The sequence below is a fragment of the Schistocerca gregaria genome, chromosome X, assembly GCF_023897955.1.
Source record: "Schistocerca gregaria isolate iqSchGreg1 chromosome X, iqSchGreg1.2, whole genome shotgun sequence".
Classification (NCBI taxonomy): domain Eukaryota; kingdom Metazoa; phylum Arthropoda; class Insecta; order Orthoptera; family Acrididae; genus Schistocerca; species Schistocerca gregaria.
Genome location: NC_064931.1, coordinates 669,307,521 through 669,335,099, shown reverse-complemented (window position 1 = coordinate 669,335,099; position 27,579 = coordinate 669,307,521). Strand labels below are relative to the sequence as shown.

Below are 27,579 nucleotides of genomic sequence, written 5' to 3'. Positions count from 1 at the left end.
AGGCTCAGGAAGAAAAGTTGAACTGTTAGATACAGCTTTTTAGGTAGAATCAGAATAGAGAATTTCTACTACTACGGTAACCGATAAAGAATGGAGAAAAAGTGTTGGAAACTGGCAAACAGGATAACTCTAATCGAAAAAAACACGATATGTTTTCTGGATTTGCCTACTCCAATGCAGATTTGATCCTCGATTTCATCTAATCTCACATCTTTCTCAGTTGTAGGTGAAGTGGATGCCCCCCCCCCCCCCCCCCTCCGCTCCCCAAATTTCACGCAATGACCAGGTAAGGGAATGTGAAGAAAGCGTGTACAAAATAGTTACTCCATTGCTTCGTCGAGGACTACTCACGAAAATAACTGCTACATCTGTTTTGCAGGAATCTTAATTAACAAACTTCTAAGTCAACTCACATATGACACGTGTTGTTTTCAACGGAGTGGTCGACTAACAGTGAGAGCACAGCGTAAACTAATGGGTCGTTAACAATACAAATCAAAGAGCTTTCAAAGATAGTAAAATGCGATAATCATTGTGCCATTCGAATACGCTGAATGAGAATGGGGAGTGTATTTTAATGTGTACATAGCACAGTCACTGCGGTATGAGTTCACTTGGTCCGGCGATTGAATAATAGTCAGATTGTGGCTGTGATTGCTCATTTTCAGTCTACCGATACGGAAAATGACATTTGTAGACTGATTTATTTGCGTTACATTCGTAATTTACACTTAGCAAAGCTATGGGTATCACAGCTCATCAATTTACACCTTTCTGCTCGGCACATGTTCAATACCAATAAAGAGAGTGTATTTTAATGTGCACATCGACGAACCAAAATATGACAGAACATTCGCAACTCCTCTCTATGCAGGCTCGTGCCTATCTGTTGAAATTTACACGCATTACATGGAACGTGATTGCACCTTTGTGAGAAATATATATAATAAAGAAGCGAGAAGCCTTGCTGAACTACAAGCTACCTTAAGGCAACTGGAAGCCCAACGATTAGAATACAGGTTACAAAGATTCCTTCATGTTTGTCAGTATTTACTAGGCTGACCTGGAACTGGAGGAAGACTGTAATTATATATGATGCCGAGAATTTCCGTCCATCTAGTTAGATGTGAATTAACGGGCTATTTGCTCGAACTCGAACTCATCATGTCTTAAAGGCCAATGCAATCAAATTGTTTCTCTCTACAGCATGTGACAGTTGTAAGCGCATGTTCCCGCTGAGATCCTTTCCGTTTCATATTCTGTCTACGGCAACGCATCAATAACATAATTTAGAGGCTCCGATGCATGGAAGATCAATAGGCGTCTTAAAGGCGACCACTAGGGACCCAGTAGCCGACAGAGGCATCGATTGCTACGCGAACCGCTTGCTGCTTTGCGCCGTAATGATCGCAAGATAACATATCGCCACCTTCCAACCTCAGTCTGTTAGGTAATAACCATATGAAGCTTTAACTGTTCCCACCAGCGAACGTGTTCTATCTCCGAAATATCAACATTGCTCACCGCAGTTAACGAAAATACAGACTTAGACGATGGGGAATCAATTCTATTACCACGGTTTTAGAATATTTGTCATATGTTGGGAGATTATGTGTAAGAAAATTCATTAATGGCTATTATGGTGTACTAACAGGACGTTAAGTGCGCATACATCATTTTACCGTCCTGAGGAATGAACTCTGGAGATTCATTACAGTGTGGAGAGCGAGCAGTGAAACGTGAGTTTATGCGCGTTCATAAAGGAACACGTTCTACGAAGTGACGGGGAGCCACAGCTCTTAATTAATACCATTATACGGGAAGTGGGCGCGATGGAAAGCTACACAAATGTTCCACATAGAGTGAAAGGATTTTCCTGTGCGGAGCACTCCGTGTTATAAGACAACAGATATTTCATAGGAAAACGAACCAGATCAGCTCGTATCAGCAGAAATGTTAAAATCCTAGTCTAATCATTCCAATTTAGATGTGCTTTTTTTCCAAATTTGTGGTATCAAAGTTTATGTGACGATTCTTCGATACGTTGACCGCTTTATACTTGTCTCTTCTACGTGAGTGGTGCGACTTTAATCTCTTCGTTTCGGAGAAAAGCACAGGACAAAGTATATGAACCAACAATATGAACAACATCTTCTGTGCTTATAACACAGCCTTGTCTAGTAGCTTCGCTTTTCGGATCAACGTAGAAATGGGTACAGTATGATTAATCATCATAATTTTCTTACTACTTTAACATATCGGATATTTTAGTCATATCTTTGTGGTTTATGGGAAGTGACGCATACCAGTAGATATTAAACTTCTGAGACGTTCATTATCAGCACAATTATTCTGTAGAAAAGCAAGAAAGCCAAATGCGAGTGAGAGGGCTGGAAGGTGTAAACAAACAACTCTACTCACCAGGGTTCAATGACAGCTAGGAAAGTAGTGAGATGGATTCGATGGAAAAAACTTATATTTAAATTACGGTTGTAAATACTGAGAACTCGTGTTCTATTTACACTTGTTAGCGGAAGTGAAATAGAAGTAACGAACAGCAACGAGTAAAAACAAAACGAAAAGTAGAGCATGTCCGTATCGTGCACGCATGAAATAGCCGAGAAACTGACGATGAGGAATCTTAGTAGTCGTACATAACCAGCTGCTCATGAACAATAATACAAATTTAAAAATAAATATGCCATTATTTTTTGTACTTTACCGACGAATCTACTAATTAATGCATAAAAGTTGTGGCCGTGAGATAACTGAAAACAGTTTTGTCCCGTGGACAGTGTCTATCAACATTAATGCTCTTAAGCGTTTTATATACCAATTGCTTCACCATAAGAGGTTATCTTTTATCTTTTCTCAAGTGACATAATTCAAGGAAAAGTGAAACTTCTAATACTCCATAAGAATTCAGATTCCTAATATGAGCGTTCTGATTGACGGATTATGAGTACAAGCTATTAACAGTATTGTCATAGTGACATAATTACTTTGCGAATGACAGGACCAGTTAATGGTTTTCAATTGTTCATGATGAAGCAAAGAAGTTGCCTTGCTCGACATGGACGAAGCTTCATGAGGACATACCGGAAGTTTGGTTTCTGACACTAATAGCCGTCGGCTTGATTTCCTCTAGATACCACGAAGCTATCCGTGCTTGCGAGAGGATTCGTGTCCGATGAGGCCAACACTATGTTTCGCTCTCTTTCTCAGAAATACTCGAGTTATACCTAAGCTACATCACACTAAATCCATTTACAAATATTTATACCTAGACCTTTCCGAAGGCGGTGATCAATATGGAAATTATGTAAAAGGTTCGTAGAGAGCCTTTATTTTTTAAAATATATACAGTTACTAACATCGTATTTTCGTACGCCGTAAGTAAATTTGTAATAGCTATGTTACATTCTTGTCTCAGTTGAAGTCTACGACGGTTGAAAATCATAAATATTTGCGAAGTACTTCGATCGATATAGAAAAACTACTGCAGCTGTAAACTGATTTATCTGAGGGAAGATGGCAATGAGCGTTGCAAAGTAATTAGTATTCATCCATAAGACTTTAGATGAAAAAAATTCGCAGCAGAAAATAAACGACAATTTACAAGAGAAAAGATGAAGACACTTTCATTTATATCCTATGGTACAAAGTGTCTAGTACTGAATCCATTGTTTCTGTAAAACTGCCGGTTTCCGGCAGATGCCGCAGAAGACGAGTGTTTTCAGCGAAGGCAGTGACGGAACAGCTCGCCGTGTCGTGGGTTTCAGCACGGCAGGACTGTCGTCAGGGCGGTGACGTCACGGTATGACGTCATCAAGCCCTCGTTTCGTACGCAGAGACGTGAATCAATATGACGGCATTCCTGGCGAAAGTTACAACGCGCGCTGGCCGCAGGATGTGCGGTGGCCTTCTGAAGGGCTAAGGGCCAATGAAGCAGGGCGGAAGTGTGGACACCGAGGAAACTTAAGCAGGATACTTTCGAATGTACTTCAGAGATTTGTTCTCATCTCACTTGTAAGCTGAACAGCGTGTCTCGGAAAATTTGCCCATTGGAGATCGATGCTTCATGTAGTCGATGTAGCATTTATTATAAATGTGTGAACAGTTACAGTAAATAACTTCTTTCCCCCTCTCAATTCTTTGAGATTAATTTAATAAAGACAGCAATCGTTGCCCAATTCACTCCAAAAGACAATGTTAAGTCCAGAGAGAAAACCACGTCTCTTCACAGGCTACTTTCCTGCTATGAATAAAAATAATTGTACAACGTGCTGAACGTTTCCTTTCCTTTTAATTTCAGTAAGTCCTTATCAGATTTGTTCCCTCTTTGCAATAAGCTAAGTGTCTACAGCTTCTGATCTTTCTTTATTAATCTGCTATGATTTCTCATTGATTTTACACACTGTACAGCTACATTAATGTGACCACCTGTCGAGTTCACTAACAACACCTTTCGGAGGGCAGATGGCTGGGAAATGTGAAGGAAGGCAGTGAGTTCCTGGGAGCTACTGACAGGGATGTTAAGCCATGCCGACTCCAGTGCCGCGTTCAGCTGCGCTGGGTTTCTCGGCTGAGGATCCATGGTGCGCACAGCCCGATCGTGATGGTCCCACAGATTCTCGATTAGATTTAAACCCATGGAGTTTAGTGGCGTGAGGAGGCGGGTAACTCATTCTGCTGCTCTTCCAACGACGAGCTGTGTGACCCGTTGCGTTGCGTGCTTGTCGACATAACATCTATATCTACATTCTACATTTATACTCCACAAGACACCCAACGGTGTGTAGCGGAGGGCACTTTACATGCCACTGTCATTAACTCCCTTTTCCTGTTCCACTCGCGTATGGTTAGCGGGAAGAACGACTGCTGGAAAGCCTCCTTGTGCGCTCGAATCTCTCTAATTTTACATTCGTAATCTCCTCTGGAGGTATAAGTCGGGGGAAGCAATATATTCGATACCTCATCCAGAAACGCACCCTCTCGAAACCTGGACAACAAGCTACACCGCGATACAGAGCGCCTCTTTTACAGAGTCTGCCACTCGAGTTTGCTAAACATCTCCGTAACGCTATCACGGTTGCCAAATAACCCTGTGACGAAACGCGACGCTCTTCTTTGGATCTTCTCTATTTCCTCTGTCAACCCGACCTGGTACGGATCCCACACTGATGAGCAATACTCAAGTATAGGTCGAACGAGTGTTTTGTAAGCCACCTCCTTTGTTGGTGTCGTACATTTTCTAAGGAGTAGCCCAATGAATCTCAACCTGGCACCCGTCTTACCAACAATTAATTTTATATGAACATTCCACTTCAAGTCGTTCCGTACGCATACTCCCAGATATTTTACAGAAGTAACTGCTACCAGTGTTTGTTCCGCTATCATATAATCATACTATAAAGGATCCTTCTTTCTATGTACTCGCAATACATTACATTTGTCTATGTTAAGGGTCAGTTGCCACACCCTGCACGAAGTGCCTATCCGCTGCAGATCTTCCTGCATTTCGCTACAATTTTCTAATGCTGCAACTTCTCTGTATACTACAGCATCATCCGCGAAAAGCCGCAAGGAACTTTCGACACTATCTACTAGGTCATTTATATATATTTTGGAAAGCAATGGTCCCATAACACTCCCCTTTGGCACGCCAGAGGTTACTTTAACGTCTGCAGACGTCTCTCCATTGAGAACAACATGCTGTGTTCTGTTTGCTAAAAACTCTTCAATCCAGCCACACAGCTGGTCTGATATTCCGTAGGCTCTTACTTTATCAGGCGACAGTGCGGAACTGTATCGAACGCCTTCCGGAAGTCAAGGAAAATGGCATCTACCTGGGAGCTTGTATCTAATATTTTCTGGGTCTCATGAACACCATCATGCTGAGGAAAAACAAAGTACATGTAGGGATGGACATAGCCCTCTAGGATAAATGCATTCTTGTGTAGATCCACTGTGCCTTCCAGAATGCCAAGATCACCCAGGTATGTCATTCTCCAGATCATAACGCTCCCTCGTCCGCCTGGACCCTTTGCAGTCAGACGTTTCGCGCCGTACCCGCCAACGGCCATCTAACCGATGGAGCATAAAAGGCATATGAAAAGGCCACCTGTCGACACTCGGTGGACGCCCAGTTGCGATACTGACGTGCGAATTCCATTCTTCGTCGCCGATGAATAGCAGTCAACATGGGTGCATGAACCAGGCACCTGCTACGGAGGCCCATTTGTAGCAACTTCCACGGACCGGTCGTTGAAGAGACGCTGTTGGTAGCCATTTGGTTCACATGGGCGGTCAGTTGCTTAACAGTTGCAGCATCGCTCACGTCGGTTTTGGACAGTACCACTTTGCCATGTACGGTATACTTTAACCACGGCGGCATGCGAACTGTTTATAGACTTCGCCGTTTAGAATATGCTTCCATCCTTGGCACGAAAACCAATGATCATGCCCATTTGAATGTCAGATAAATCGCTCCGTCTCCACATTACGATATGGATTGCATTATTTTCGAAGTCCCCCCGACACACTATACAGGGTGCTACAAAAAGGTACGGCCGAACTTTCAGAAAACATTCCTCACACACAAAGAAAGAAAATATGTTATGTGGACATGCGTTCGGAAACGCTTACTTTCAATGTTAGAGCTCATTTTACTACTTCTCTTCAAATCACATTAATCATGGAATGGAAACACACAGCAACAGAACGTACCAGCGTGACTTCACTTTGTTACAGGAAATGTTCAAAATGTCCTCCGTTAGCGAGGATACGTGCATCCACCTTCCGTCGCATGGAATCCCTGATGTGCTGATGCAGTCCTGGAGAATGGCGTATTGTATCACAGCCGTCCACAATACGAGCACGAAGAGTCTCTACGTTTGGTACCGCGGTTGCGTAGACAAGAGCTTTCAAATGCCCCCATAAATGAAAGTCAAGAGGGTTGAGGTCAGGAGAGCGTGGAGGCCGTGGAATTGGTCTGTTTCTACCAATCCATCGGTCACCGAATCTGTTGTTGAGAAGCGTATGAACACTTCGACTGAAATGTGCAGGAGCTCCATCGTGCATGAACCACATGTTGTGTCGTACCTTCAAAGGCACATGTTCTAGCAGCACAGGTAGAGTATCCCGTATGAAATCATGATAACGTGCTCCAATGAGAATAGGTGGAAGAACATGGGGCCCAATCAAGACATCACCAACAATGCCTGCCCAAACATTCAAAGAAAATCTATGTTGATGACGTGATTGCACAATTGCGTGCGGATTCTCGTCAGCCCACACATGTTGATGTGAAAATTTACAATTTGATCACGTTGGAATGAAGCCTTATCCGTAAAGAGAACATTTGCACTGAAATGAGGATTGACACATTGTTGGATGAACCATTCGCAGAAGTGTACCCGTGGAGGCCAATCAGCTGCTGATAGTGCCTGCACACGCTGCGCTGTACATGGTACGGAAACAACTGGTTCTTCCGTAGCACTCTCCATGCAATGACGTGGTCAACGTTACCTTGTACAGCAGCAACTTCTCTGACGCTGACATTAGGGTTATCGTCTACTGCACGAACAATTGCCTCGTCCATTGCAGGTGTCCTCGTCGTTCTAGGTCTTCCCCAGTCGCGAGTCATAGGCTGTAATGTTCCGTGCTCCCTAAGACGCCGATCAATTGCTTCGAACGTCTTCCTGTCGGGACACCTTCGTTCAGGAAATCTGTCTCGATACAAACGTACCGTGCCACGGCTATTGCCCCGTGCTAATCCATACATCAAATGGGCATCTGCCAACTCCGCATTTGTGAACATTGCACTGACTGCAAAACCACGTTCGTGATGAACACTAACCTGTTGATGCTACGTACTGATGTGCTTGATGGTAGTACTGTAGAGCAATGAGTCGCATGTCAACACAAGCACCGAAGTCAACATTACCTTTCTTCAATTGGGCCAACTGGCGGTGAATCGAGGAAGTACAGTACATACTGACGAAACTAAAATGAGCTCTAATATGGAAATTAAGCGTTTCCGGACACATGTCCACATAACATCTTTTCTTTATTTGTGTGTGAGGAATGTTTTCTGAAAGTTTGGCCGTACCTTTTTGTAACACCCTGTATACTGTATGCCCTCCAGTGTCAGTGCTGGCACGTTTCTTCTGTGGGTGGTTATTGTACGTTGACATCGAATATTGGCGGTGTTCACATTAACGTGACTGGAACGTGTATACAGGGTGTTTTGAAATTCCCGTTACGAATTTCCAGGACTTGTAGACGGGAGTGAGTACAAAACGTTTTGAAGAGGAATCCATGTCTGGAAAAGTACCGTTTCCGTGCTACAGTCGTAAGAAAACGTGTTCGCTAAGTAGGCATGCAACGGAGTAGTTATGCTGGGGGTTGATTATATCATATCGGTGGATGTAATTTGACGTATATCCTTCCTTTATGACCTGGTTCGGGCCTCATTCACGTGTCTGTGAGTATTAGAGCGACATGATTGCTGAATACACCAAAACGATTCTTATGAATGGCGAAGCTCACTGAAACGGAAGAGCTGTTAACGCCTTTATCAAGATCGTTCTCCATAGCGTCTGACTCCATCACATACTACGTAATGGTTTCGAGATGGTGTATCTTCACCGTCAGCAGACGTGACTGTGGTGCTCCTAGGAGACGCAGCACATACGAAGTGGAAGAGGCCGTACTGCATCACGTTGAAGAGAACGCGTCAACGAGAAGACGAGCAATTTCTTTAGCTATTGGTGTGTGGAATTGTAAAACAAGTGCTGCATGGGTCACGCCTAATCAGTTACTTGTAAAAGTCGTCGCGTTACCAACATTTCTTCAAATGGTTGTATCACGGAAATTGTACGTTTCCGGACTTTGGTCCCAATACAAAATATTGTCTACTCACTTCCCTCTAGAAGTCCCAGAATTTTGTAACGGGAATTTCCGAAAACCCAGTTTGCAGGGTTATTCAGAAGCACCTATGGAGTTTCAGAGGACTACTGCACGAATACTGAAAACTACAAGACATACAGAAAATAGACACACACCAGTGGACAGAGCTTCTCTCCAAGTTTTAAACTCACACTACAGGTGCTCGAATGGGCACTGTTTTTAACGTGGAAACGTCAATTCTTACGTGTAACTAATTGAAGTCACTGTTGCTGCTTGTCGGTATGGCGCAAAGACAGCTTTCGCTCGAGAATATATTCATTGGGTTGCATATCCGGGCCGGCCGAGGTGGCCGAGCGGTTCTAGGCGCTACAGTCTGGAACCGCGTGACTGCTACGGTCGCATGTTCGAATCCTGCCTCGGGCATGGATGTGTGTGATGTCCTTAGGTTAGTTAGGTTCAAGTAGTTATAAGTTCTAGGGGACTGATGACCCCAGAAGTTAAGTCCCATAGTGCTCAGAGCCATTTTTGCATATCTGGAGGTGCAAACTAATTCGAGATGACAATACGCAACGGGTTATTTGCTTACATATTCTGGTACGTCTGCCGCCTAGTGGTGCACTTACAACTACGCAACGGTGCGTATTAAGAATTAAAACTTGGAGATATTTCATATCCGCTGATACGTGTAATTCTTTATATGTCTTGTTTTCTAGCAGTTTTCTTCTGGAACCCCGGAGGTTCTAAGAACCCTGTATATATGTGGTATGCATCCAATACTGAGGTATGTTTAGAGCCGAGCAAGTAATTTTGTGTACTGCTGTTTCTGTGCATTTCAAACGTTATTCAACGATTTAATTCTCTCAAAGAAAACAAGGTTCGACGAACGAATTTCGTAAGAAATAACAGCAATTTTCAACACTTGCCTTACAGTGACTCTATGAAATAATGTGGATGACTGGTTAAATTATGAAATCAAAGAGAGCGGATGCAGATGTAACACACAGCATTCGTGCGCAGGTTTATTAAGGCTGTATTGCTACTATGCTACTGTTGCTGAAGGAAAGAATAGGGTTTCCGTCCAGTCGACGACGAGGTTATTAGAGACGAGACGCAATACCTGAACGAACAAGTCTAAGAAGAGCAATCGGTTATGCTCTTTTCATAGGATCCATTCTGGTATTCACCTCGATAGATTTAGGGAAAACACGGAAATCTTAATTCGAGATGGCGTGATTGGGATTTGAACCCTACTCCTCCTGATACAAGAGTTCAGTGCATTAACTATTATTACTGAAGTCTTACGTGGTTTCTTTAGATTCCACCTCCTCCCTAGCCTTGCCCCACTTGAAATCAGTTGTTCAGTACCACTTGACAGGACTATTACTTTGCGACCATGATCAGATTTCAGGCTACCTGAAGTGGTTTAGTCACTACTGAATTACACCTGCCGTGACTACAGCAAAAGGCGGTTCTGTGACCTACGGTGTTTATACGCTGCTTCAGACGACACTACCTAAGACTGCTGCTGCATCGAATATGCATCTAACTTATAATTAGGGACTTTTTGTTAAGAAGAGTCAGTAATGTAATGTAATGTTGAAGAGGGCCTCCCGTCGGATAAACCGTTCGGCTGGTGCAAGTCTTTTGATTTGACGCCACTTCGGCGACTTGCGCGTCGATGGGGATGAAATGATGATTAGGACAACACAACACCCAGTCCCTGAGTGGAGAAAATCTCCGACCCAGCCGGGAATCGAACCCGGGCCCTTTGGATTGACAGTCTGTCGCGCTGACCACTCATCTACCGGGGCGGACAGAAGAGTCTGTGATTCACTGAGACCCACTTGTGCATAGTCCTGAAAGCTGCCAAAAAGTGCTCCACAAATAAGTATTACGAATTTTATTTTCATCATCAACATCATAAGATAAAAATCGGAAATGAGTGAGATGCGTAGAACTCTAGTCCAGTTGAAAGCTCCCATAGCTAATGCATGAATCATTTACAATTTTCTCTTAAGTGTATTTGCTGTTTGCAGCTCGTGGTGTCGATTTCCTTGACTCAACAGATTTCATGTTATTGTTTCAATGTGAGGAAATACAAATGATCAACAATGACGCTGAAGCCTCGCAGATGATGGCACAGTTGGTTGGAGCAAGGTAGGGCTGTAAGGGAAGATGGAGGCAAAATTAAAAAAAAAAAAAAGTAACGCGGAAATTTTTTAATTGTATAGTCACTGATTCGAATTATCTTTTATTTAAATTTAAAATAAAATATATTAAAAAATGGTTAGCGTGGCTGTCCCTTAATCACAAGGTCCCGCGTTCGATTCCAGGGCGAGTCGGAGATTTTGTACACTTGGGGACTGAGTGTTTGTGTTGCTCTAATCACTTCATCTCATCTTTGTTGACACGCATGTCACCGAAGTGCTGCCAAATAGGAAGACTTGTGTCAAGCGACCGAACAGCCTTAGACGTAGTCTTACGGCCAATAACGCAATACATTTTCTTTTTTTTGTATGTATATCACTATCTTATTTAAATTGTTTCGCGTTCTTCTACACGAAACTTTATTTGTTCACTACTGAGAGCTTCACAATGAGCTTTGCGTATTACAGAGACGAGAATAAGTGAGGTGACGGTATAAACCATCTTCACCCGACAGCCCAAACAACGACACATGTTACATCTCCATGAGATCACAGTACTCCGCAGTGACTGATAGGGAGAAAAATTACAGGGTGGCTTCTGTTTGATGCGGCATGGCGTAGTACTGCAGCGTCTGTTCATTGAGTGCGTGGTTCCCATATCAGGGAATCCTGACCCGTTCAGTTCCAAGGTATTGATTGCTGATGAATTGTCGGATTTGAATGGGTCCATTAGGCGAATGATAGGTTGGTTCTCTAGTTCCAACTCACCAGGACTATTCACCAACATTTATAGCACGCATTATGTTACAAAGCAATACCAAGTGAGGTGGCGAAGGTGATACGATGCTGTATTTGAGAGGACGAAGGTGGGTTGAATTTCCCGCCCAACCATCTTGATTGTCAGGGCTTAGCGCATTTTAGACCACGACGCCAATAGAGTAGGAGCATAAGAAGGATTAGGAGAGGATGGAGAAGATAATGGGCTGCGCAATTTTCAAATGTATTTTCACATTAATCGACCGAGGGGAACTGGCAAACCTAAACCAGAATGGCCTGGGATTGAGACACCGCTCCTCTCAAATGCGAGTCGAATGTGCTGCACCAATTTCCTCGATATCCTTGATTATGATTTACCAAGTTTCCTTTTAAAAAAGTGGTTCAAATGGCTCTGAGCGCTATGGGACTTGACATCTGAGGTCATCAGTCCCCTAGAACTTAGAATTACTTAAACCTAACTAACCTAAGGACATCACACACACCCATGCCAGAGGCAGGATTCGAACCTGCGACCGTAGCGGTCGCGCGGTTCCAGACTGTAGCACTCAGAACCGCTCGGTCAGCCCGGCCGGCGTTTCCTTTAAATCATGTCAGGCAATGCAGGGACAGTTCACGGCCACCACCGATTCCTTCCCCAATCCTTGCTCATCAGTACTCAGTCTCTGCTGATCACATTGTTAACGAAACACTAATTATTAGCTTATATGATTCACAAACAAATGGGGCTATAACTAGTTCCTTTCCATAACTTAAGCTTTGAAACAGCTGGACGAAAGGTTCCCAAGTTCGATGTAATGACCTCGACATTGGCGATATGCTTCGCAACAGATAAAATGGAACGGTGTCAGTGGAATCCTTAAATAAGGTCGCGACTGCAGCTGGAGACCGCTCTGATTCGGTGAAAGCTGGGAGCTGCCTGACCAGCGGCACGGGTAACGTCAGTGGGCGTAGCTCACAAAGCCCGCCTTGTTCCTCTTGCTGCGCGCTCCTTTCAGCCAGCAAGCCTTCCCAGAACACTCGCCCAGACGATGAGTAATCATCATTTCACTCTCCACAACACTGTGTCAGGTAACTTTCTATAGTTGGAAAAACAACACGGTCGACAACAGGTGATTGCTTGATAGTATTCGTGTATCGTGAAGACAACATAGGAATTTGTAGTCATTATCGAACTTAAGAGAGTGATCTCAGAGAGAATGGCGGAGCCTCATTGTACTCTGGCAATTTTTAATAACATGTCCTTTCGAAGCATGGCAATTAACTGTATAAAGGAAAAGCTGTCATCAACCTGAAAGTTGATTTCAGCAATGCAGTGCTTTACTAGACGTGGCCCCACCGGAGGTTGTATAGCCTTGCCATCTTCTTACCTGTGGACTGACTTGCCCAGCCACTTACAGAAGGACCTACAGCTTAGCGAGGACTCCCAATCTCGGAGGAATTCTGCAAGCCGTCCGGTGTGGTCGTGCGGTTCCAGACGCTTCAGTCTGGAACCACGTGACCGCTACGGTCGCAGTTTCGGATCCTGCCTCGGGCATGGATGTGTGTGATGTCCTTAGGTTAGTTAGGTTTAAGTAGTTCTAAGTTCTAGGCGACTGATGACCACAGATATTAAGTCCCATACTGCTCAGAGCCATTTGAACCATTTTTTGAAATTCTGCATTTTTAACTTTAGCAAGCATTGCCAGAGGGTAAAGAAGTGGTAAGTGACATATACAGTGTGATTTTCTCCACCGTGTACAAACTCTAGGGACTGATCGATGACAGACCACAGAACAAAAAAGGTCAATGAACTTATTTCCGGAAATGCATGGTTTCCATGCTAGAGACTATTTATTCAATCATACTTCGTTACAGAGATGGCGGTCTAATACGCGCTGCAACATGCAGCCACAGTTACAGTACGCATGGTTTCCTCATAGAAGGTAGTACTGTTCCTCATACATGTTCCAGCGCCCTCTCCTGCCATAGTAACTGGTAATTGGTAATGCTGTGTCCGATCCACTTCTGTTGCTGACTCACCTTGTAGTCAGCGTTGTACACAATGGTTCCGTATTCGAATCGAGAGCTTGCTGACATGGCGTTTACTTACGGAAAGGCAAATGGCAACGGGCGGCAGGTAGAAACGTTGTATCAGGGACCGACCCCGCCAACGACAACGATTGCATTCTATGTTTGCAAAAGTGTTCCGCCGTTTGTTTCAGACAGTGTCGTTTCAGGAAGTAGGAAATCATGAAGGACGTACCCGAAATGTTAGGACCCCAGACTTCGTGGAAAATGTGGAAGGCGACAGTCATGTCAGTACCACGCAGTTGGCCCACCAGTACATTGTAAACCAGACAACCGTGCGAAACATTCTCCATGACAATTATTACTGCCCTTTTCACTTATAGCGTGTGCAGGGCTTACAAGCGGCAGACTTTTCATATCGCGAGCAGTTTTGTCACTGGGTTCTTCGCCAGGCAACCACGATTCCGAGATTTGTGTCATCCATCCTATTCACAAATGGCTCTGAGCACTATGCGACTTAACTTCTGAGGTCATTAGTCGCCTAGAACTTAGGACTAGTTAAACCTAACTAACCTGACATCACTCACATCCAACTAACCTAAGGACATCACTCACATCCAACTAACCTAAGGACATCATCACATCCATGCCAGGCAGGATTCGAACCTGCGACCGTGGCGGTCGCTCGGCTCCAGACTGTAGCGCATAGAACCGCACGGCCACTCCGGCCGGCTCCTTTTCACAGATGAGGCCAGCTTTACGCAGTGTGGTATCTTCAACTTTCGTAACAGTTAACTGTCGGATATCAGGCAGAGCCCCCACGATATGGTGCAACGTATCATCAGCATCGGTGTAACCGGAATGTGTGGGCCGGGATTACTGGCGACTGTATTTTGGGACCATTCTTCCTTCCACGTCGCCTAACAGGCTGGAACTATCGGCGTTTCTTGCGGGTGATTTTGTCTCCCCTGCTGGAAGAAGTGCCACTGATGATTCGAAGGGTTATGTGGCTGCTATATGATGGTGTTCCAGCCCACATCGCCGTTAACCTCCGGACACACCAAAATTTTGTCTTCCCTGGTCGATCGGACGACGAGGTCCAATTACATGGCCTGAGCCCATTCCAGATGTGGAGGCACTGAAGCAGCGTATTCATGCTGCCTTTTGCAACTGCTCCGATGCAGCCTGGCCGACGTGAACGCGTGAGACAGAACATGCTACGGCGCGTACACGCTTGTGTTGAGGCACATGGAAACCTTTTTCAGCACATACTGTAACTGTGGCTGCATGGTACAGCGCGTATTAGACCGCAGTCTCTGTAACAATGTATAATTGAATAAATTGTGTCTAGCAAGGAAACCATGCATTTCCGGACATACCGTTCATTAGACCTTTTTTGTTCCGTATCCTCTCATCGATCAATCCCTAGCGTTTGTGCACGGTGGAAAAAACCACCCTGTATAAGTGTTGTGATCAAATGAAACTACAATCGTTCAGCCATAACTGTGGGTTCTTTGAGTGCTATGGGAGAAGTCTCATCAAACGAGAACACATGAAATGTTCGTTCACTTTATTACACAAATGAATAAAAGATTTATTTAACTTTGACATCGTTATTTTGCACTGGGTTGCTTAATAATTAACAACCGTCGTTGCCTATGAAATCATCACTTGATGCACAGATTAACAAACTGCTCTGTTGCAGTACAAAATGCAACATTTGCTAAAGCAGGCTTCATCAATAACTTTAACTGTCAGTGTCCTACACAATGATGACTACTGTAGCTGAGGTTCGAACTAGGCAGAGCTCTTGCATTCTTAAAACTATATGACCTCAGAAAGTGAGGAAGGCGTGATCTTCTGGAGTGCCTCTCATTGGTAGTTGTGGATAGCAGCGAGGCCTCGATGATGTCTGTGGTATCTATTCGCGTTGCCGACTTTGGTCTGACACCGCGATCTCTAGACAATATCACAAAATGTCCTAGGGCTGAACGGGGATGGAACATCAAAGGTTTAGCTCAGTAGTTCGGCATTTAACCAGTGAGCCATATCAGTGAATTGTAAATGTTAAAAAAGGCCACGTTACACCACTGTTCTGAGCCTGCATTACGCTGTACACCTCACCCCCCCCCCCCCCCCTCTCCCAACCCCACCCGCCTCTTAAAATTGGTTGGGTAGGCCAGTTCGCAGGTCGGAGGAAGGAAAGGGGAAACAAACACTAATAGGCCCATACCTAGTGAAGAAATGCGGTGTTCAAACCAATCTTGACGTTGAGGTTTGCTTTAGTTTTAGCCGTTTAAATTCATTTTCATGCCCACCTCTACAAAATGTATTCATTACTCGTCCCCGTAATGCAAAACGATGCTCAAATAAAAACAAAAATAGGCTTCTCTTTTTGTCACTTCACAGTAATAGTCGTAGCATATTGCATCCGTGAAGAGCGCAAAGAGCTGATCGTGTTGCCCGGTGCAACCATGCGACGGTGTGAAGTATATTCCTCGGAAGAGCGTAATTCAGGAGAAAATTATCAAACTGATAACCAGATTCCGGAAAACTGAGAACCTCAGAATGATCAGTCACATATGAAGAAGTCTCGTCACCGCCGAAGAGACGTCAACAGACTTATTGGCAACAGTGAAGAATAGATGCAGGATAAGGGTCAGGAGAAGCTGCCACACATTATACAAGATTTTTTAAAATGCATGACACAAGCTATCCATCATCTTTTGCTATAACTACACATTATCACGGTGTCTGTATACACAAGAGCAAAGCATGAAAAAACAGAAGTGCACAAAATCTAATCAGTTATAAATAAGTGTCATAAATTAATTCTTTAAAAGATCAAACATTAATCACATATCATAACTTATATCAGTATGGCAACCCATATAATTACTGTCCCATTTGAAGTGCTAAACATAAGCAGAACCAGACAGGTGTCCTTTCACAAAAGCTGGTGTGTCCAATTTGAAATCACAGCTACAACTGAAAAAAGAAGGAAGATTAGCGTTTAACGTCTCATCGACATCGATGACATTAGATAAACTGAGCAGGAGCTCGGAATGTTATTAATTTATACCACCTACGTGTAACTGATAAGATTTTGTGCATTTTTATTTTTTTTGAACTTTGTTTTGATATATACAGCTACTGAACTGATGGTATAAACCGAAACAGGTAGTTATAATAAAAGACGATTAAACAGCTGCGTGTCATGCATTAAAAAATAAGTAACAGATACTGGAATTACGTTTGAAAAATGCTCCATACCAAAAAGTTCCAGTTCCAGTACCTTCCACGAAAACAAACAAGTGACGTCCATTTATCATTAATTTAAGTAAAAAAAAAAGTTTGAAGCGAACAACGAGAAGAATGTGTGGGGTCGTTGTCCAATTTGTACTCAGACGGTATTTGACGTAAGGCAAGGCCAACCACCGACAAGGAGATTCCAATATGATCTGTGCAGGGATATTTATGGTCTGGTGAGATCTCTGACAATGTAATTAGTCCCACCTTCAATATCTGTAGTATGTGGATAACGAAGTTTAGACTATGGTGCTGACTCAGAATGGCGATTTCCTTTGTGCTGTTTACTAGGGTGTCTTTGAAAATGGAGTGGTTTCCGTCAGGATTCTAAACGCTAATTTTCCTTCCTTTGAAAATAGCTTGGAAACGTTTGTGTAAGAGTGAGTTAGCTACACGTTGAAAATAGCTTGGAAACGTTTGTGTAAGAGTGAGTTAGCTACACGCTCCACAGATCATTTGAATGATTCGTTTATCGAAATTATGTGAAACGAGTCTGTTTACAACGTACGTATATCCAATTACTGTTAACATTGACGAATATATTGTTTTAGTCCCACTCATGCAGCTACAGTTGAAAATAGTTTTTTAAGGGCTACCAATTTTTAACTAGAAATTAATCCATGGTATAGAAGGAACTGTCCAGAAAAGATATTATTAGTTATATATAAAACTTGCATTGCTACCTCTGACTTTTTTTATGTTATTGGGAAAATGATCAAAAGTTTCTGTTTGTTCATATTAATCTTCTTTCTGAGACACTGACAGCTTTGATAACGTGTAAAGGTCATTTTTTCTTCTAGTGTTGTAGTTATGAATATCACAGATGGATTGCTTATTACGAATTTCGTTAGAGAAAGTATGTTCTGTGATGGTGCAGTTAAAACTCCCTGAAGAGGTAACTACATGACGACCGCAGGTGTACACCCATTATTCTCACCGTCCACTTTTGAGCAAACTGCACTTTATTTTTAAGTAATGAGCTGTCCCACAAAATTATTCCATAAGACATTGAGTGAAAATATACAAAACTGACAGGAGGTTGTTTCGTTTGTTTGCAAGACTGGCAATTATACGAAGAGTAGAAGTTGCTGAACTCAAGTATTTGAGAATATCAGTAATTTTCTTCTTCCAGTTCCAGTTTCCATCAAAACACACACTCAAAAATCACTGATTGTGTATGTATGTGACTATATTATTAAGTATATGGGTAAACAATCATTTTGTTATATTTCAAGCGTCTTTAAATTAAATTCGGCATAAAGGGATCAAATTGAATTACGTAATTGAGAGGAAAGATTACAGACTAACGTCCTTTTTGGCAGTGAAGTAGTGTCTCCTCTAACGAGTTTCATTGTGAATGCACCAATCAGCAACGGTTTCAGTGAGAAGGGCATTACTTTGCAGCAACGTCAATCGAATAACGAGTTAATCCGTTGCTCCTTAGTTCCACTGCGGTTCTCCAGAAGTGTGAGCCAACACTACGCATAAATAAGATGCGGGATTACACCATTCCAACTAACGGTTGCCAACAGAAGTTTGACGGTCGAGTGGTCTTTGTTTCGAAGTGAACATGACGCCAACACATTTGTTGGCTTTAATTCTAATCTCTCAGACGCTTGCACCTGCTATATACCTGTGCTGTGAATCTCATTCTGGAAGCACAAAGTATACAATTAAAATCATAACTGAGTTACTTACTGAAAAATTTAGTTGGCGCGAACACAAAAGACACCAAATTACTCCCAAAAAGTTTTCTTCCCTTTTCTTCCCCCCCACCCTAACAGTTCCATTTACACAAGCTTCTAGGCCTCACTGAATGCAAAAATTCAGTATCTCAAGTAGCTGACGAAGGATTTGTTCCAAATATGACTGTTGCGTATAAGCTCCATCTCGCATATTTTGCAGAGGTCTGACGAAATGTTAGTTTTTTAGAAAGGTATGTGGCTTGAGATGGTAATATTTATTCGAAATCAAAAGTGGTTTCCAACAGTGAATGGACGTTAGGCTTAAAATTCAAGTGATTACAGAATTATTCGTGTTTACAACGGAGAGGACATTAAGATGTTTCGCGAGACAGGCAAGCTATTCCAACTGCGGGACAAGCCATTTTTCTGATTTTTAGTGTTACCGTTCGGAGAGGTTGGAAGCAGTGTCTTAGGGCCCTATGGATTATATCTAGCACCTGCACTGAATGGTCCTCGGCGGCGAAGGAACAAAACGGGTAGATAGAATGACGTCGGGACTGAATACTTGAATTTCAAAGCATAAATGTTAATCATAAAGGGAAGTTGGGCATTAGGCACTTAATGTGAAATTGGAAACTAACAAAAGCTTAAAGCCTGAGTATGATGTACGTAATTATTATGCCACGGAAACGTTAGGTAATGGAAATGGAATAACACTTTTAAAGGAAACTGCAGCCCACATGAATCCAACTTATGGCCTCAACGTGCAGGATTTCTCAAGTCATGTTAGCCGAAGCTGCCAGAAGTAAAAGACGTGTGGTGCAATATAAACAATATTTGTAATAAAGAATTGCAGTGCGGTCTACGACATTAATTTCTTAACGCGTCTGAACTACAAAATGAAGTGGACTAAACACAACAGGAAAAGCATTAAGTATCTAGCAACAAAAGGATTTAAAACTCAATTTCCGCAACCTTCAGTACAGCAACTTAATTAAAAAGCGAAGAGTCACTTGGTCGCGTGTAATTAGAACAAGAAGACAAGAAAATAAAATTGGTTTCTTCTCATCACGAAATCTTTGTCAAAATGACGGGACGGCTCTGAGATCTTTAATAATTACATTACATTAAATGTTTTCAGTCCTATATTACTAAGGGACTGGTGACCTCGCAGAATAGTCCCATTACTCTACAAACCAATCTACATTATCTTTAACGGCAGATCACACAAAAATCCCTAGCAGAACTGGGGACCCATCCCGGCTCTTCCTCATGGAAGTCAGTACCCTGGCCACTCATCTACGGAAGCTGACAACGTACTATTAACTCCATGTATGAATGAGGTTAGACATGTATCTGCATAATGTACATAACTGAAATGGAAATGCCGTGTGGCTAGAGCCTCCCGTCGGGTAGACCGTTCGCCTGGTGCAAGTGTTTCGAGTTGACGCCAATTCGGTGACTTGCGTGTCGACGGGGATAAAATGATGATGATAAGGACAACGCAAAACCCAGTCCCTAAGAGAAGAAAATCTCCGACCCAGCCGGGAACCGAACACGGGCCGCTAGGCATGACATTCCGTCGCGCTGACCACTCAGCGACCAAGGTCGGACAATAACTGAAATTATTATTTGTGAAGCTCAATGTTTGCCTGTGTTATTACAGAACGTACAGGAATGAAGCTGACAATCGATCTTCTTATAATATCACCAAGAGACCATCGAGATCTTTATCAAGACTCTCTTATTCCTTCGCATCGTTATACATAATGAAGGTATAAATACAGAAAACTGCCACCAGTCACTCTTTTAAACACTCGTCTATTCTGTTAACTAGTTTTCGAACCTTCTCAGGCTCATCTTTATATCGTGCACGGGGAGCTACATTTCCATATCGTGATGATGTGTACTGGCTCTGTGGTAAGAAGATAGATTAAGAGACTTCAGTGTATCGCCAAGAATAAAGTCTGGACGGTTAGATGTATCGCAAAATTAATTCTATTACTCACTGCCACAGTACCGGTGGCTTGGTAATTGATATTCACCTGGCAGCTTTCATTGCGATTGCCAACAGACCCCAGATCACTCACTTTTCCCTATGGATATAAATATATAAACCGATTATCATGACAGATCACTAACTTCCAGCATTTTCAGTACACCTGGTGCATGTGTTATAGGTCCTCACACAAAGATATGACATACGTTGTTCAGAGGCAATAATTTGTTTTTGTGTGTACATGCTACAATCGACGCGTGGACGCATATTTTGATTTGATCTGGTGTTAATATGAATGCCGAAGAATTAAGTTACAATAGTTGTAACATTATTTTTAGGCATTCATATTAACACGAGATAAGACCGAAGTATTTTCTCACACGTCGATTGTATTGTATTGTACGCACATATTATCTCTGAGCAAAGTATATTATGTCTTTGACGGAAGATCTTCGTAGCATGCTCCAGTTATACAGCACATACTGGATGCTAGTGATCTATCGTGACTGTCGTTACATATTTTTATACCCATAGAGAAAAATGAGTGACCTGTGGCCATCTGGTGATCACAATGAAAGTTTCTGGCTAAATATGAATTATTAAGCCACGCGTACTGTTGCAGTAAGTAACACAATTCATTTTGCGATGCTACTCGCCGCATAAAAATTGCTCATGCCCATATATTGAAGTCTTTTAATCTGTCTTCTTGTTACAGAGCCAGTTCCCAGCATCACGAAATGCAAATGTAATTTCCACATGAACCGTCTGTAGATGAGCCTGTAAAAGTTCGTAAATCTGTTGACGGAATAAACAAGTCTTTCAAATAAGTGACAGGTAGCAGTTGTCTGTGTTTATATTGAATAGTCACGGGTTCTAAAACATCTGTAATGCACAGGCTTAACGCAATTAAGGGTTTAAAATTCCAATCAGGCTGTTAGTGCCCAAACTGATGGACTCTGCATTTGTAGCTGCCGAACTGAGGCGATAAATGATTATTTCATGACTAAAATTTGAAACGGCTACTCGCAGTGAACCCAGCAGCATCCCAACTATTCAACGATCTCTATAATGTAAATGGGGGCAGGGATAAGAGGATTACTGGTCTAATATGAGCCAAATTCTCTCTCTCTCTCTCTCTCTCTCTCTCTCTCTCTCTCTCTCTCTCTCTCTCTCTATCTCTATCTATCTCTCTCTCTCCCCCCCTGTGTGTGTGTGTGTGTGTGTGTGTGTGTGTGTGTGTGTGTGTGTGACGCGCGCGCATTCGTGTGCTCGAATTTTTCTAGCTATGTTGCAGTGTTTACTATACATCACTGTCTTCCTCAAGGCACTGCAGTATCATGTGAACTGCGTACCTGTGAGACAATGGCAGGCTTGCACATGTATGTGCTCAGCACAAAGAACGGCCCCAGGCGTAGTCAGCACGTAGGCAGTGGCAATTCTGTATAAAATTCGGCATGTGACCAGAACACGGAAATGATTACCACCGGATATTAGCGAGGTAGGCAGGCTTATCCTATTAGAAGATATGCTAGATTCTGAACAGGATGAGTACAATAAAATATTTGCCTTATTGTGGAAATCCACGTAAACAACTTGCCCTAAATGTCTAACATTACAGTTCGTTGCGCTGTAGTTCAGAAATGTGTACCTGGTCTCCAGTGCTTTTTCTTCTGTGAAAGGGGGATAGGGGAAAAGAGAGAGAGAGAGAGAGAGAGAGAGAGAGAGAGAGAGAGAGAGGCGGGGGCAGGATAGGGAAAAAATGTTGTACACAAAACAGTTTGGAATTTACTGTGCCTCAAATATTTGGATAGTAGCGGCAACAGAAAGTCTCATGGATATGTGACAGATGTAAAATTAGAAAATTTAGAAAAATTGACCAACCTTCTGTGCTTGTTGTTTGAAACCCCGCGATAACATACTGCTTGCGGTCGGTAGTTACAAGTAGAGCGCGTATGTGCTCGCTGAATAACGCGACAGCAGATCGACGAGGACGCAGCGAAAACAGAAGAAAGGGTTGCCGCCAGCTACAAAGGGGTAATTTGCTGATACGCAGATTCGTTAAAACGCAAAGCTTGTACAGGCGGCTCGGCGCGGCAGAGATGGGTTCGTTGAACCTTTGGAGTAACGGACCCGTGGCTGTTGGGTCACGTTTCCTTGCAGCGGGCTGCCTCCGACGACCCGCCAAACCTCTCATCACCTAACGCTACGACTCATACTTCTATACTTCAGCATAAAGGCACCACATTAATGTTACCAAGTCGCTTGATTTTACTTTTCCATGCTGTATTTATTTTCTCACGTGATAAGGATTTTCCTCGACTGTTATTTCTGTCACCTTTTACGCTTCATCCTCAAAATCGTTTTCGAGATTACCAATGCGTTTCTGAGTGTACAGCTTTTAAAACTGAAATAACGTATCGTTCTTACGAAAGTTATCTATTTTTTGAGTGTGAAAGAGGGGGAGTTGTACCATCAGGCAAACATAATACCTTTTCCCTAATTCATTTAGCCCCTCCCAGAAGTGTTCACAATTGTGATGTTGAACTGAGAGATACTTATACTCCAAAAAGTATTCGTCTAATACGACTTGTTATGTTCTTTGTGCTATGGTTGGAGTCACTAAATGTGTTCCACTGGAAGAGAGGAAGGGAAATTAAGGTCTAATGTCTCGTCGATGACTGTGTCATTAGGGACAGAGCACAAGCAGGTATGAGAGAATGATGGAGAACGAAATGGCCGACCTATCCAACGATTTAAGGAAGCCTCGGATCCCTTAAATCTGGATAACTGGACGAGGATTTGAATCGCCGTTCCCCATCCCCCTAACGCTAGTCAAGTGTCTTATCTAAACCGGATATCATTGTCAATGAAATAAGATAATGTTCTTGGAAGTGTGGTAACAAAACTTGTTTAAAAGTTCCGTATTCTAGCGGGAGACTGTAATGATGCCTGTTACCCGATATTATAAATTTGATTTATATGGACTAACCAGATGGCAGTTATAAGAGTCGAGGGACATGAAAGGGAAGCAGTGGTTGGGAACGGAGTGAGACAGGGTTGTAGCCTCTCCCCGATGTTATTCTATCTGTATATTGAGAAAGCAATAAAGGAAACAAAAGAAAAATTCGGAGTAGGTATTAAAATCCATGGAGAAGAAATAAAAACTTTAAGGTTCGCCGATGACACTGTAATTGTCAGAGACAGCAAAGGACTTGGAACAGCAGTTGAACGGAATGGACAGTGTCTTGAAGGGAGGATATAAGATGAACATCAACAAAAGCAAAACGAGGATAATGGAGTGTAGACGAATTAAATCGGGTGATGCTGAGGGAATTAGATAAGGAAATGAGAGGTTTAAATTAGTAAAAGAGTTTTGCTATTTGGGGAGCAAAGTGACTGATGATGGTCGAAGTAGAGAGGATATAAAATGTAGACTGGCAATGGCAAGAAAAGCGTTTCTGAAGAAGAGAAATTTTTTAACATCGAGTATAGATGTAAATGTCAGGAAGTCGTTTCTGAAAGTATTTGTATGGAGTGTAGCCATGTATGGAAGTGAAACATGGACGATAAATAGTTTGGACGTACGTATGCAGCATGTGCATTTCAGTTTCGAGCAGCAGTTCCGGCAACAGAGTCAATGAATGGAAGAAAACCACATAAAAGTTTCACTAACGATAGGAGCTTCATTCTAAATTTCCATTCGAATCCAGTACGACTCCTTCGTTCATTAAGCTACAATTAATATTGATTAGCATATTCTGCTGGTATGCAATTACAATTTGTAACTAACTGAATCGCGTCGGTGAGTAACCAGTCTATCTAACATTGAAATGATTACGAAACTCGTAAGAAAGGTAGTTAACCTATGTGTGAGACCATAATATTAACTTCAGAAGTTTTGTATTTCTGCCACAACGCTGAGCTTAGTCGTCAGTAGTCCGTCTATAAAGCCTTTATGGTTTGTTTTCGACAGGGAATATGTAGTTGGGATGTAGCCGCATACAGCGGTTAGTAGCATGGAAGGTATGTTTCTTAATGGTGATTGCTGTTAATATACTGGTGGCCTCGCCTCTAGAGGCATGCTACTGCTGGAATGTCAGGTAGGAAACTGGTGAAAGGCGGGGTCGTATACAAACGTAATATGGACGGTTTAGTAAGCTCTCTGTCGTCTGGACGATCAAGTATGTAACAATTTGTAGGTATATGAAAAGAAATTATCAAATAGGTTAAGTCGTGGGTAAAGCACCTGGAATACTTTTTTTCCAATTTATTGGCTTTCGGGCCGTGCCCAATCAGCCATCTCACTAGTGTAATGTCAGTTATGACGATGCGAACGTAAGGACAACGCAATACCCAATACCCGGGCGGAATAAATCTCAGACCCAGCTGGGAATCGAACCCTGGCCGCCTTCCTTAGCAATACGCCGCGCTGACCGCGCAGCTAGGAGGTGGGCGTAGCCTACTTCGGTCCATGATTAATGAAAGCCTTGTGAGCTGTATTATTGCACATTTATTGGGGTACGGCTGATTTCGTTCATAGACGATCTTTAGGCTGTCGAGTTGTCAAGTCATGACACAAATGATCTGATCGTCGTATGTAATGTTTAAGACAAAATATAAAAACGATTCTCATAAACATTCCTTATTTTTGGATTTTGTCTTTAAAATTACATACGACGAAGACAAGATCATTTGTGTCATGATTTTAGTAAAACTCGGCAAGCCGAAGATGTTCTACAGATGAAACTGATGGTAACACAATAAATGTGTAACCTAAGGACATCACACACATCCATGCCCGAGGCAGGATTCGAACCTGCGACTGTAGCAATCGCACGGTTCCGGACTGCGTGCCTAGAAGCGCGAGACCACCGCGGCCGGCATCAAGGCTATATTTCGGTTCATTGGTATGGCACTAGGAAAGTGTAATAAGTCAACAAAGAAGATTGCTGAAAGAACACTCCTACGACCCATACTAGGATGTTCAAGTTGTGGGATTCATAGTAAATAGCACTGAAAGGACATTGAACGTACAGAGTGGCGCACGAAATGTGTTACCATTTTGTTTTTGAATATAATCTTTATTGTCAATACAACCTGAAAGGAACATATACTACAATGAAGAGCCGTCCATGAAGATTTGTTCTAACTCAGCACATGCTCAATATTTCCACCATTTCGTTTCCTAACTTCCTTCAAACGAACACTGAAGTTAGTGATTACCCTACGGCACATGTCTTCCGTAATTTCCCTGCAAGCTTGAAGAATAAGTCTTCTGACCTCCATTAAATCACGTGGACGTTTCGGGAAAATTTTTTCCATTAGTTACCCCCAAAGAAAAAAGTCACATGGATTGAGGTCTGGACTATTGGGGAGCCAATTTTGTCCGTCATTGAAGCGAACTGGAAACCTGAGTGAAATGATCCGCATGTCGAAATGCTCGTGTAAAAACTCCAACACAGTGTTTGCAGTATGTGGCCTTGCTCCATCTTGCATGAACCACTGCGTGTTGAAGGGCAAGGCAGTAGCAAGAAGCTGTGGAATTTAATGGAGCTCAGAAGACTTATTCTTCAAGCTTGGAGTGAAATTACGGAAGACATGTGCCATAGGGTAATCACTAACTTCAGTGTTCGTTTGAAGGAAGTTGGGAAACGAAATGGTGGACATATTGAGCATGTGCTGAGTTAGAACAAATCTCCATGGACGGCTCTTCATTGTAGTACGAGGGCGGTCCAGAAAGTAAGTTCCGATTGATCGTGAAATGGAAACCACAGTGAAAATCGGAAATGTTTTATCTGTAACCGTTAGCTACAACTTCCAGCTACTTCTCTACTTAGTTGCCGTTCTGACTTAGACATTTGCAGTACCGTTGTACCAACTTCCCAATACCCTCCTCATAGAAGGCAGCCGCCAGTGCTATCCGCCAATTCTTTACACTGGCCTACAGCTCGTTGTCTGTGCCAAAATGTTGTCTTCATACCCACTGGTTCATGTGAGCAGAGATGAAACTCAGAGGGAGACAATTACGGGCTGTACTGTGGGTAATCAAACATTTCCAATTGTAAACGGCGCAGGAGCATCTTCATTGCCCCTGCAAAATGCAGCTGATAATTCTCTTGAAGAAGAAACCGCACGACAGTTAAGTAATGTTGTCTGCATAGCTTCAGGCGAAATTTCTCACCGGGCCCTCGTACTTGGCGGGACATACTGTTTTCTAGACATTTTTACGCGCTCACTGTGAGCTCAGAGATGAGAGGAGCGACCTGATGCTATCTAGGGACATACTAGAGACACTGCCCAACACAGCTGTGCAAAGCTTTATCGGATTTTCATAGTCGTTTCCATTTCGCGACCGATCAGAACTTACTTTCCGGACACCCCCGTATATGTTCCTTTCAGATTGTATTGACAATAAAGTTTATATTAAAAAACAAAATGGTAACACATTTCGTGCACCATCCTGTATACAAAGAAAGGTAACAGAAATTGTCACAGGTTTATGTGACAGCTGGAAGAGCGCCACGGAGACGGCAAAGAATCTGAAGTAGCACACGCTTTGAAGATAGACGTCAACGATCCCGCGAAAGCCTATTCGCAATAACCAACTTTGAGAAATGTAGGAATGTACTACAACCCTATGTGTACTCATCCCATAGGGACCTTTAAGAAGAGATTAGACTAATTACAGCACCTACACAGACACATAAGCAATCATTCTTCCCACGCGCCATACGCGAGTGAA

The 27,579-nt window shown here is 42.7% G+C and overlaps 1 protein-coding gene across 1 annotated transcript in view; it reads right to left on the bottom strand.

Annotated features, from left to right (window-relative positions):
- Nucleotides 1-27,579, bottom strand: part of LOC126297635 (probable nuclear hormone receptor HR3) — a 517,590-nt gene that overhangs the window by 441,261 nt on the left and 48,750 nt on the right. The gene's annotated exons all lie outside the window — the stretch shown is intronic.